At 50.0% G+C, this 10,000-nt stretch overlaps 20 non-coding genes and 8 pseudogenes across 20 annotated transcripts in view; all 28 read right to left on the minus strand.

Moving 5' to 3' along the window:
- Positions 1-191: 191 nt before the first annotated feature.
- On the minus strand, positions 192-310 carry LOC128477623 (5S ribosomal RNA). The gene has a single exon (XR_008348585.1). It is a non-coding gene; the product is annotated as a 5S ribosomal RNA (ribosomal RNA).
- A 234-nt stretch (positions 311-544) lies between these two features.
- LOC128478982 (5S ribosomal RNA) lies at positions 545-663 on the minus strand. The gene has a single exon (XR_008349877.1). It is a non-coding gene; the product is annotated as a 5S ribosomal RNA (ribosomal RNA).
- A 207-nt stretch (positions 664-870) lies between these two features.
- LOC128478898 (5S ribosomal RNA) lies at positions 871-989 on the minus strand. Its single transcript, XR_008349796.1, has one exon. It is a non-coding gene; the product is annotated as a 5S ribosomal RNA (ribosomal RNA).
- Positions 990-1,219: 230 nt separating this feature from the next.
- Positions 1,220-1,338, minus strand: LOC128478791 (5S ribosomal RNA). The gene has a single exon (XR_008349693.1). It is a non-coding gene; the product is annotated as a 5S ribosomal RNA (ribosomal RNA).
- A 218-nt stretch (positions 1,339-1,556) lies between these two features.
- LOC128479032 (5S ribosomal RNA) lies at positions 1,557-1,675 on the minus strand. Its single transcript, XR_008349924.1, has one exon. It is a non-coding gene; the product is annotated as a 5S ribosomal RNA (ribosomal RNA).
- A 260-nt stretch (positions 1,676-1,935) lies between these two features.
- LOC128477409 (5S ribosomal RNA) lies at positions 1,936-2,054 on the minus strand. The gene has a single exon (XR_008348384.1). It is a non-coding gene; the product is annotated as a 5S ribosomal RNA (ribosomal RNA).
- A 242-nt stretch (positions 2,055-2,296) lies between these two features.
- On the minus strand, positions 2,297-2,415 carry LOC128478468 (5S ribosomal RNA). Its single transcript, XR_008349385.1, has one exon. It is a non-coding gene; the product is annotated as a 5S ribosomal RNA (ribosomal RNA).
- Positions 2,416-2,603: 188 nt separating this feature from the next.
- On the minus strand, positions 2,604-2,712 carry LOC128480356 (uncharacterized; annotated as a pseudogene).
- A 365-nt stretch (positions 2,713-3,077) lies between these two features.
- On the minus strand, positions 3,078-3,186 carry LOC128480124 (uncharacterized; annotated as a pseudogene).
- Positions 3,187-3,483: 297 nt separating this feature from the next.
- LOC128479479 (uncharacterized) lies at positions 3,484-3,612 on the minus strand (annotated as a pseudogene).
- Positions 3,613-3,836: 224 nt separating this feature from the next.
- On the minus strand, positions 3,837-3,945 carry LOC128479711 (uncharacterized; annotated as a pseudogene).
- A 234-nt stretch (positions 3,946-4,179) lies between these two features.
- LOC128477855 (5S ribosomal RNA) lies at positions 4,180-4,298 on the minus strand. Its single transcript, XR_008348806.1, has one exon. It is a non-coding gene; the product is annotated as a 5S ribosomal RNA (ribosomal RNA).
- A 224-nt stretch (positions 4,299-4,522) lies between these two features.
- On the minus strand, positions 4,523-4,641 carry LOC128479593 (uncharacterized; annotated as a pseudogene).
- A 251-nt stretch (positions 4,642-4,892) lies between these two features.
- Positions 4,893-5,011, minus strand: LOC128477634 (5S ribosomal RNA). The gene has a single exon (XR_008348596.1). It is a non-coding gene; the product is annotated as a 5S ribosomal RNA (ribosomal RNA).
- A 242-nt stretch (positions 5,012-5,253) lies between these two features.
- Positions 5,254-5,362, minus strand: LOC128479727 (uncharacterized; annotated as a pseudogene).
- A 269-nt stretch (positions 5,363-5,631) lies between these two features.
- Positions 5,632-5,750, minus strand: LOC128477645 (5S ribosomal RNA). Its single transcript, XR_008348607.1, has one exon. It is a non-coding gene; the product is annotated as a 5S ribosomal RNA (ribosomal RNA).
- A 188-nt stretch (positions 5,751-5,938) lies between these two features.
- On the minus strand, positions 5,939-6,057 carry LOC128479339 (5S ribosomal RNA). The gene has a single exon (XR_008350222.1). It is a non-coding gene; the product is annotated as a 5S ribosomal RNA (ribosomal RNA).
- A 221-nt stretch (positions 6,058-6,278) lies between these two features.
- LOC128480433 (uncharacterized) lies at positions 6,279-6,387 on the minus strand (annotated as a pseudogene).
- A 284-nt stretch (positions 6,388-6,671) lies between these two features.
- Positions 6,672-6,790, minus strand: LOC128478907 (5S ribosomal RNA). Its single transcript, XR_008349805.1, has one exon. It is a non-coding gene; the product is annotated as a 5S ribosomal RNA (ribosomal RNA).
- Positions 6,791-7,020: 230 nt separating this feature from the next.
- Positions 7,021-7,139, minus strand: LOC128478114 (5S ribosomal RNA). The gene has a single exon (XR_008349051.1). It is a non-coding gene; the product is annotated as a 5S ribosomal RNA (ribosomal RNA).
- A 224-nt stretch (positions 7,140-7,363) lies between these two features.
- LOC128478763 (5S ribosomal RNA) lies at positions 7,364-7,482 on the minus strand. The gene has a single exon (XR_008349666.1). It is a non-coding gene; the product is annotated as a 5S ribosomal RNA (ribosomal RNA).
- A 257-nt stretch (positions 7,483-7,739) lies between these two features.
- LOC128477656 (5S ribosomal RNA) lies at positions 7,740-7,858 on the minus strand. Its single transcript, XR_008348618.1, has one exon. It is a non-coding gene; the product is annotated as a 5S ribosomal RNA (ribosomal RNA).
- Positions 7,859-8,088: 230 nt separating this feature from the next.
- On the minus strand, positions 8,089-8,207 carry LOC128478988 (5S ribosomal RNA). Its single transcript, XR_008349883.1, has one exon. It is a non-coding gene; the product is annotated as a 5S ribosomal RNA (ribosomal RNA).
- Positions 8,208-8,437: 230 nt separating this feature from the next.
- On the minus strand, positions 8,438-8,546 carry LOC128480148 (uncharacterized; annotated as a pseudogene).
- A 314-nt stretch (positions 8,547-8,860) lies between these two features.
- Positions 8,861-8,979, minus strand: LOC128477667 (5S ribosomal RNA). Its single transcript, XR_008348629.1, has one exon. It is a non-coding gene; the product is annotated as a 5S ribosomal RNA (ribosomal RNA).
- Positions 8,980-9,167: 188 nt separating this feature from the next.
- On the minus strand, positions 9,168-9,286 carry LOC128479213 (5S ribosomal RNA). Its single transcript, XR_008350097.1, has one exon. It is a non-coding gene; the product is annotated as a 5S ribosomal RNA (ribosomal RNA).
- A 239-nt stretch (positions 9,287-9,525) lies between these two features.
- On the minus strand, positions 9,526-9,644 carry LOC128477678 (5S ribosomal RNA). Its single transcript, XR_008348640.1, has one exon. It is a non-coding gene; the product is annotated as a 5S ribosomal RNA (ribosomal RNA).
- Positions 9,645-9,913: 269 nt separating this feature from the next.
- LOC128478756 (5S ribosomal RNA) overlaps positions 9,914-10,000 on the minus strand; it is a 119-nt gene continuing 32 nt past the window's right edge. Inside the window, exon 1 of the ribosomal RNA XR_008349660.1 lies at positions 9,914-10,000. This exon is cut by the window's right edge and continues 32 nt beyond it. This is a non-coding gene — a ribosomal RNA (5S ribosomal RNA).

Here is a 10,000-nt window from a genome sequence, read left to right on the forward strand (position 1 = left end):
CTGCTGCTGCTGCTGCTGCTGCTGTTGCTGCTGCTGCTGCTGCTGCTGCTGCTTGTCGTCAGACAAAAAGAATTATAAGCCCTGGGACAGGACAGAGAAGGTGAGAAGGTTCAAATAAGGGTTTAAAGCTTTGATGATGAGCAAGAAACACATGGCAAAAAGCTCTCCCCGGACTGTGAGAAAAAATTAAAAGCCTACAACACCTGGTATTCCCAGGCGGTCTCCCATCCAGGTACTAACCAGGCCCAACCCTGCTTAGCTTCCGAGATCAGACGAGATCGGGCGCTTTCAGGGTGGTATGGCCGCAGGTGTGAAAGTTTTTTATTTTACTTCTCTTATTCTGCTGCTGCTGCTGCTGCTGCTGCTGCTGCTGCTGCTGCTGCTGCTGCTGCTGCTGCTGCTGCTGCTTGTCGTCAGACAGAAAGAATTATAAGCCCTGGGACAGGACAGAGAAGGTGAGAAGGTTCAAATAAGGGTTTAAAGCTTTGATGATGAGCAAGAAACACATGGCAAAAAGCTCTCCCCGGACTGTGAGAAAAGAAAAAGCCTACAACACCTGGTATTCCCAGGCGGTCTCCCATCCAGGTACTAACCAGGCCCAACAATGCTTAGCTTCCGAGATCAGACGAGATCGGGCGCTTTCAGGGTGGTATGGCCGCAGGTGTGAAAGTTTTTTATTTTACTTCTCTTATTCTGTTGCTGTTGCTGCTGCTGCTGCTGCTGCTGCTGCTGCTTGTCGTCAGACAGAAAGAATTATAAGCCCTGGGACAGGACAGAGAAGGTGAGAAGGTTCAAATAAGGGTTTAAAGCTTTGATGATGAGCAAGAAACACATGGCAAAAAGCTCTCCCTGGACTGTGAGAAAAGAAAAAGCCTACAACACCTGGTATTCCCAGGCGGTCTCCCATCCAGGTACTAACCAGGCCCAACCCTGCTTAGCTTCCGAGATCAGACGAGATTGGGCGCTTTCAGGGTGGTATTGCCGCAGGTGTGAAAGCTCTTTATTTTACTTTTCTTATTCTGTTGCTGCTGCTGCTGCTGCTGCTGCTGCTGCTGCTGCTGCTGCTGCTGCTGCTGCTGCTTGTCGTCAGACAGAAAGAATTATAAGCCCTGGGACAGGACAGAGAAGGTGAGAAGGTTCAAATAAGGGTTTAAAGCTTTGATGATGAGCAAGAAACACATGGCAAAAAGCTCTCCCCGGACTGTGAGAAAAAATTAAAAGCCTACAACACCTGGTATTCCCAGGCAGTCTCCCATCCAGGTACTAACCAGGCCCAACCCTGCTTAGCTTCCGAGATCAGACAAGATCGGGCGCTTTCAGGGTGGTATGGCCGCAGGTGTGAAATTGTTTTATTTTACTTCTCTTATTCTGTTGCTGCTGCTGCTGCTGCTGCTGCTGCTGCTGCTGCTGCTGCTGCTTGTCGTCAGACAGAAAGAATTATAAGCCCTGGGACAGGACAGAGAAGGTGAGAAGGTTCAAATAAGGGTTTAAAGCTTTGATGATGAGCAAGAAACACATGGCAAAAAGCTCTCCCCGGACTGTGAGAAAAAATTAAAAGCCTACAACACCTGGTATTCCCAGGCAGTCTCCCATCCAGGTACTAACCAGGCCCAACCCTGCTTAGCTTCCGAGATCAGACGAGATCGGGCGCTTTCAGGGTGGTATGGCCTCAGGTGTGAAAGTTTTTTATTTTACTTCTCTTATTCTGTTGCTGCTGCTGCTGCTGCTGCTGCTGCTGCTGCTGCTGCTGCTGCTGCTGCTGCTGCTGCTGCTGGTGCTGGTGCTGCTGCTGCTGCTTGTCGTCAGACAGAAAGAATTATAAGCCCTGGGACAGGACAGAGAAGGTGAGAAGGTTCAAATAAGGGTTTAAAGCTTTGATGATGAGCAAGAAACACATGGCAAAAAGCTCTCCCCGGACTGTGAGAAAAAATTAAAAGCCTACAACACCTGGTATTCCCAGGCAGTCTCCCATCCAGGTACTAACCAGGCCCAACCCTGCTTAGCTTCCGAGATCAGACGAGATCGGGCGCTTTCAGGGTGGTATGGCCGCAGGTGTGAAAGTTTTTTATTTTACTTCTCTTATTCTGTTGCTGCTGCTGCTGCTGCTGCTGCTGCTGCTGCTGCTGCTGCTGCTGCTGCTGCTGCTGCTGCTGCTGCTTGTCGTCAGACAGAAAGAATTATAAGCCCTGGGACAGGACAGAGAAGGTGAGAAGGTTCAAATGAGGGTTTAAAGCTTTGATGATGAGCAAGAAACACATGGCAAAAAGCTCTCCCCGGACTGTGAGAAAAAATTAAAAGCCTACAACACCTGGTATTCCCAGGCGGTCTCCCATCCAGGTACTAACCAGGACCAACCCTGCTTAGCTTCCAAGATCAGACGAGATTGGGCGCTTTCAGGGTGGTATGGCCATAGGTGTGAAAGTTTTTTATTTTACTTCTCTTATTCTGTTGCTGCTGCTGCTGCTTGTCGTCAGACAGAAAGAATTATAAGCCCTGGGACAGGACAGAGAAGGTGAGAAGGTTCAAATAAGGGTTTAAAGCTTTGATGATGAGCAAGAAACACATGGCAAAAAGCTCTCCCCGGACTGTGAGAAAAAATTAAAAGCCTACAACACCTGGTATTCCCAGGCGGTCTCCCATCCAGATACTAACCAGGCCCAACCCTGCTTAGCTTCCGAGATCAGGCGCTTTCAGGGTGGTATGGCCGCAGGTGTGAAAGTGTTTTATTTTACTTCTCTTATTCTGCTGCTGCTGCTGCTGCTGCTGCTGCTGCTGCTGCTGCTGCTGCTGCTGCTGCTGCTGCTGCTGCTGCTGCTGCTGCTGCTGCTGCTGCTGCTGCTGCTGCTGCTGCTGCTGCTGCTGCTGCTGCTGCTGCTGCTGCTGCTGCTGCTGCTGCTGCTGCTGCTGCTGCTGCTGCTGCTGCTGCTGCTGCTGCTGCTTGTCGTCAGACAGAAAGAATTATAAGCCCTGGGACAGGACAGAGAAGGTGAGAAGGTTCAAATAAGGGTTTAAAGCTTTGATGATGAGCAAGAAACACATGGCAAAAAGCTCTCCCCGGACTGTGAGAAAAAATTAAAAGCCTACAACACCTGGTATTCCCAGGCAGTCTCCCATCCAGGTACTAACCAGGCCCAACCCTGCTTAGCTTCCGAGATCGGGCGCTTTCAGGGTGGTATGGCCGCAGGTGTGAAAGTTTTTTTATTTTACTTCTCTTATTCTGTTGCTGCTGCTGCTGCTGCTGCTGCTGCTGCTGCTGCTGCTGCTGCTGCTGCTGCTGCTGCTGCTGCTGCTGCTGCTGCTGCTGCTGCTGCTGCTGCTGCTGCTGCTGCTGCTGCTGCTGCTGCTTGTCGTCAGACAGAACGAATTATAAGCCCTGGGACAGGACAGAGAAGGTGAGAAGGTTCAAATAAGGGTTTAAAGCTTTGATGATGAGCAAGAAACACATGGCAAAAAGCTCTCCCAGGACTGTGAGAAAAAATTAAAAGCCTACAACACCTGGTATTCCCAGGCGGTCTCCCATCCAGGTACTAACCAGGCCCAACCCTGCTTATCTTCCAAGATCAGACGAGATCGGGTGAGATCGGGCGCTTTCAGGGTGGTATGGCTGCAGGTGTGAAAGTTTTTTATTTTACTTCTCTTATTCTGTTGCTGTTGCTGTTGCTGCTGCTGCTGCTGCTGCTGCTGCTGCTGCTGCTGCTTGTCGTCAGACAGAAAGAATTATAAGCCCTGGGACAGGACAGAGAAGGTGAGAAGGTTCAAATAAGGGTTTAAAGCTTTGATGATGAGCAAGAAACACATGGCAAAAAGCTCTCCCCGGACTGTGAGAAAAAATTAAAAGCCTACAACACCTGGTATTCCCAGGCAGTCTCCCATCCAGGTACTAACCAGGCCCAACCCTGCTTAGCTTCCGAGATCGGGTGCTTTCAGGGTGGTATGACCGCAGGTGTGAAAGTGTTTTATTTTACTTCTCTTATTCTGTTGCTGTTGCTGCTGTTGCTGCTGCTGCTGTTGCTGCTGCTGCTGCTGCTGCTGCTGCTGCTGCTTGTCGTCAGACAGAAAGAATTATAAGCCCTGGGACAGGACAGAGAAGGTGAGAAGGTTCAAATAAGGGTTTAAAGCTTTGATGATGAGCAAGAAACACATGGCAAAAAGCTCTCCCCGGACTGTGAGAAAAGAAAATGCCTACAACACCTGGTATTCCCAGGCGGTCTCCCGTCCAGGTACTAACCAGGCCCAACCCTGCTTAGCTTCCGAGATCAGACGAGATCGGGCGCTTTCAGGGTGGTATGGCCGCAGGTGTGAAAGTGTTTTATTTTACTTCTCTTATTCTGTTGCTGCTGCTGCTGCTGCTGCTGCTGCTGCTGCTGCTGCTGCTGCTGCTGCTTGTCGTCAGACAGAAAGAATTATAAGCCATGGGACAGGACAGAGAAGGTGAGAAGGTTCAAATAAGGGTTTAAAGCTTTGATGATGAGCAAGAAACACATGGCAAAAAGCTCTCCCCGGACTGTGAGAAAAAATTAAAAGCCTACAACACCTGGTATTCCCAGGCAGTCTCCCATCCAGATACTAACCAGGCCCAACCCTGCTTAGCTTCCGAGATCAGACGAGATCGGGCTCTTTCAGGGTGGTATGGCCTCAGGTGTGAAAGTTTTTTATTTTACTTCTCTTATTCTGTTGCTGCTGCTGCTGCTGCTGCTGCTGCTGCTGCTGCTGCTGCTGCTGCTGCTGCTGCTGCTGCTGCTGCTGCTGCTGCTTGTCGTCAGACAGAAAGAATTATAAGCCCTGGGACAGGACAGAGAAGGTGAGAAGGTTCAAATAAGGGTTTAAAGCTTTGATGATGAGCAAGAAACACATGGCAAAAAGCTCTCCCCGGACTGTGAGAAAAAATTAAAAGCCTACAACACCTGGTATTCCCAGGCGGTCTCCCATCCAGGTACTAACCAGGCCCAACCCTGCTTAGCTTCCGAGATCAGACGAGATCGGGCGCTTTCAGGGTGGTATGGCCGCAGGTGTGAAAGTTTTTTATTTTACTTCTCTTATTCTGTTGCTGCTGCTGCTGCTGCTGCTGCTGCTGCTGCTGCTGCTGCTGCTGCTGCTGCTGCTGCTGCTGCTGCTTGTCGTCAGACAGAAAGAATTATAAGCCCTGGGACAGGACAGAGAAGGTGAGAAGGTTCAAATAAGGGTTTAAAGCTTTGATGATGAGCAAGAAACACATGGCAAAAAGCTCTCCCCGGACTGTGAGAAAAAATTAAAAGCCTACAACACCTGGTATTCCCAGGCGGTCTCCCATCCAGGTACTAACCAGGCCCAACCCTGCTTAGCTTCCGAGATCAGGCGCTTTCAGGGTGGTATGGCCGCAGGTGTGAAAGTGTTTTATTTTACTTCTCTTATTCTGTTGCTGCTGCTGCTGCTGCTGCTGCTGCTGCTGCTGCTGCTGCTGCTGCTGCTGCTGCTGCTGCTGCTGCTGCTGCTGCTGCTGCTGCTGCTGCTGCTTGTCGTCAGACAGAAAGAATTATAAGCCCTGGGACAGGACAGAGAAGGTGAGAAGGTTCAAATAAGGGTTTAAAGCTTTGATGATGAGCAAGAAACACATGGCAAAAAGCTCTCCCCGGACTGTGAGAAAAAATTAAAAGCCTACAACACCTGGTATTCCCAGGCGGTCTCCCATCCAGGTACTAACCAGGCCCAACCCTGCTTAGCTTCCGAGATCAGACGAGATCGGGCGCTTTCAGGGTGGTATGGCCGCAGGTGTGAGAGTGTTTTATTTTACTTCTCTTATTCTGTTGCTGCTGCTGCTGCTTGTCGTCAGACAGAAAGAATTATAAGCCCTGGGACAGGACAGAGAAGGTGAGAAGGTTCAAATAAGGGTTTAAAGCTTTGATGATGAGCAAGAAACACATGGCAAAAAGGTCTCCCCGGACTGTGAGAAAAAATTAAAAGCCTACAACACCTGGTATTCCCAGGCAGTCTCCCATCCAGGTACTAACCAGGCCCAACCCTGCTTATTTTCCGAGATCAGACGAGATCGGGCGCTTTCAGGGTGGTATGGCCACAGGTGTGAGAGTGTTTTATTTTACTTCTCTTATTCTGTTGCTGCTGCTGCTGCTGCTGCTGCTGCTGCTGCTGCTGCTGCTGCTGCTTGTCGTCAGACAGAAAGAATTATAAGCCCTGGGACAGGACAGAGAAGGTGAGAAGGTTCAAATAAGGGTTTAAAGCTTTGATGATGAGCAAGAAACACATGGCAAAAAGCTCTCCACGGACTGTGAGAAAAAATTAAAAGCCTACAACACCTGGTATTCCCAGGCGGTCTGCCATCCAGGTACTAACCAGGCCCAACCCTGCTTAGCTTCCGAGATCAGGCGCTTTCAGGGTGGTATGGCCGCAGGTGTGAAATTGTTTTATTTTACTTCTCTTATTCTGTTGCTGCTGCTGCTGCTGCTGCTGCTGCTGCTGCTGCTGCTGCTGCTGCTGCTGCTGCTGCTGCTGCTGCTGCTGCTGCTGCTGCTGCTGCTGCTGCTGCTGCTGCTGCTGCTTGTCGTCAGACAGAAAGAATTATAAGCCCTGGGACAGGACAGAGAAGGTGAGAAGGTTCAAATAAGGGTTTAAAGCTTTGATGATGAGCAAGAAACACATGGCAAAAAGCTCTCCCCGGACTGTGAGAAAAAATTAAAAGCCTACAACACCTGGTATTCCCAGGCAGTCTCCCATCCAGGTACTAACCAGGCCCAACCCTGCTTAGCTTCCAAGATCAGACGAGATCGGGCGCGTTCAGGGTGGTATGGCCGCAGGTGTGAAAGTTTTTTATTTTACTTCTCTTATTCTGTTGCTGCTGCTGCTGCTGCTGCTGCTGCTGCTGCTGCTGCTGCTGCTGCTGCTGCTGCTTGTCGTCAGACAGAAAGAATTATAAGCCCTGGGACAGGACAGAGAAGGTGAGAAGGTTCAAATAAGGGTTTAAAGCTTTGATGATGAGCAAGAAACACATGGCAAAAAGCTCTCCCCGTACTGTGAGAAAAAATTAAAAGCCTGCAACACCTGGTATTCCCAGGCAGTCTCCCATCCAGGTACTAACCAGGCCCAACCCCGCTTAGCTTCCAAGATCAGACGAGATCGGGCGCTTTCAGGGTGGTATGGCCGCAGGTGTGAAAGTTTTTTATTTTACTTCTCTTATTCTGTTGCTGCTGCTGCTGCTGCTGCTGCTGCTGCTGCTGCTGCTGCTGCTGCTGCTTGTCGTCAGACAGAAAGAATTATAAGCCCTGGGACAGGACAGAGAAGGTGAGAAGGTTCAAATAAGGGTTTAAAGCTTTGATGATGAGCAAGAAACACATGGCAAAAAGCTCTCCCCGGACTGTGAGAAAAAATTAAAAGCCTACAACACCTGGTGTTCCCAGGCGGTCTCCCATCCAGGTACTAACCAGGCCCAACCCTGCTTAGCTTCCAAGATCAGACGAGACCGGGCGCTTTCAGGGTGGTATGGCCGCAGGTGTGAAAGTTTTTTATTTTACTTCTCTTATTCTGTTGCTGTTGCTGCTGCTGCTGCTGCTGCTGCTGCTGCTGCTGCTGCTGCTGCTGCTGCTGCTGCTGCTGCTGCTGCTGCTGCTGCTTGTCGTCAGACAGAAAGAATTATAAGCCCTGGGACAGGACAGAGAAGGTGAGAAGGTTCAAATAAGGGTTTAAAGCTTTGATGATGAGCAAGAAACACATGGCAAAAAGCTCTCCCCGGACTGTGAGAAAAAATTAAAAGCCTACAACACCTGGTATTCCCAGGCGGTCTCCCATCCAGGTACTAACCAGGCCCAACCCTGCTTAGCTTCCGAGATCAGACGAGATCGGGCGCTTTCAGGGTGGTATGGCCGCAGGTGTGAAAGTTTTTTATTTTACTTCTCTTATTCTGTTGCTGCTGCTGCTGCTGCTGCTGCTGCTGCTGCTGCTGCTGCTGCTGCTGCTGCTGCTTGTCGTCAGACAGAAAGAATTATAAGCCCTGGGACAGGACAGAGAAGGTGAGAAGGTTCAAATAAGGGTTTAAAGCTTTGATGATGAGCAAGAAACACATGGCAAAAAGCTCTCCCCGGACTGTGAGAAAAAATTAAAAGCCTACAACACCTGGTATTCCCAGGCGGTCTCCCATCCAGGTACTAACCAGGCCCAACCCTGCTTAGCTTCCGAGATGAGACGAGATCGGGCGCTTTCAGGGTGGTATGGCCGCAGGTGTGAAAGTGTTTTATTTTACTTCTCTTATTCTGTTGCTGCTGCTGCTGCTGCTGCTGCTGCTGCTGCTGCTGCTGCTGCTGCTGCTGCTGCTTGTCGTCAGACAGAAAGAATTATAAGCCCTGGGACAGGACAGAGAAGGTGAGAAGGTTCAAATAAGGGTTTAAAGCTTTGATGATGAGCAAGAAACACATGGCAAAAAGCTCTCCCCGGACTGTGAGAAAAAATTAAAAGCCTACAACACCTGGTATTCCCAGGCGGTCTCCCACCCAGGTACTAACCAGGCCCAACCCTGCTTAGCTTCCGAGATCAGGCGCTTTCAGGGTGGTATGGCCGCAGGTGTGAAAGTGTTTTATTTTACTTCTCTTATTCTGCTGCTGCTGCTGCTGCTGCTGCTGCTGCTGCTGCTGCTGCTGCTGCTGCTGCTGCTGCTGCTGCTGCTGCTGCTGCTGCTGCTGCTGCTGCTGCTGCTGCTGCTGCTGCTGCTGCTGCTGCTGCTGCTGCTGCTGCTGCTGCTTGTCGTCAGACAGAAAGAATTATAAGCCCTGGGACAGTACAGAGAAGGTGAGAAGGTTCAAATAAGGGTTTAAAGCTTTGATGATGAGCAAGAAACACATGGCAAAAAGCTCTCCCCGGACTGTGAGAAAAAATTAAAAGCCTACAACACCTGGTATTCCCAGGCGGTCTCCCATCCAGGTACTAACCAGGCCCAACCCTGCTTAGCTTCCGAGATCAGACGAGATCGGGCGCTTTCAGGGTGGTATGGCCGCAGGTGTGAGAGTGTTTTATTTTACTTCTCTTATTCTGTTGCTGCTGCTGCTGCTTGTCGTCAGACAGAAAGAATTATAAGCCCTGGGACAGGACAGAGAAGGTGAGAAGGTTCAAATAAGGGTTTAAAGCTTTGATGATGAGCAAGAAACACATGGCAAAAAGGTCTCCCCGGACTGTGAGAAAAAATTAAAAGCCTACAACACCTGGTATTCCCAGGCAGTCTCCCATCCAGGTACTAACCAGGCCCAACCCTGCTTATTTTCCGAGATCAGACGAGATCGGGCGCTTTCAGGGTGGTATGGCCGCAGGTGTGAGAGTGTTTTATTTTACTTCTCTTATTCTGTTGCTGCTGCTGCTGCTGCTGCTGCTGCTGCTGCTGCTGCTGCTGCTGCTGCTGCTGCTGCTGCTGCTTGTCGTCAGACAGAAAGAATTATAAGCCCTGGGACAGGACAGAGAAGGTGAGAAGGTTCAAATAAGGGTTTAAAGCTTTGATGATGAGCAAGAAACACATGGCAAAAAGCTCTCCACGGACTGTGAGAAAAAATTAAAAGCCTACAACACCTGGTATTCCCAGGCGGTCTCCCATCCAGGTACTAACCAGGCCCAACCCTGCTTAGCTTCCGAGATCAGACGAGATCGGGCGCTTTCAGGGTGGTATGGCCGCAGGTGTGAAATTGTTTTATTTTACTTCTCTTATTCTGTTGCTGCTGCTGCTGCTGCTGCTGCTGCTGCTGCTGCTGCTGCTGCTGCTGCTGCTGCTGCTGCTGCTGCTGCTGCTGCTGCTGCTGCTGCTGCTGCTTGTCGTCAGACAGAAAGAATTATAAGCCCTGGGACAGGACAGAGAAGGTGAGAAGGTTCAAATAAGGGTTTAAAGCTTTGATGATGAGCAAGAAACACATGGCAAAAAGCTCTCCCCGGACTGTGAGAAAAAATTAAAAGCCTACAACACCTGGTATTCCCAGGCAGTCTCCCATCCAGGTACTAACCAGGCCCAACCCTGCTTAGCTTCCGAGATCAGACGAGA

This window comes from Spea bombifrons, chromosome 2 (genome assembly GCF_027358695.1).
Source record: "Spea bombifrons isolate aSpeBom1 chromosome 2, aSpeBom1.2.pri, whole genome shotgun sequence".
Taxonomy (NCBI): domain Eukaryota; kingdom Metazoa; phylum Chordata; class Amphibia; order Anura; family Pelobatidae; genus Spea; species Spea bombifrons.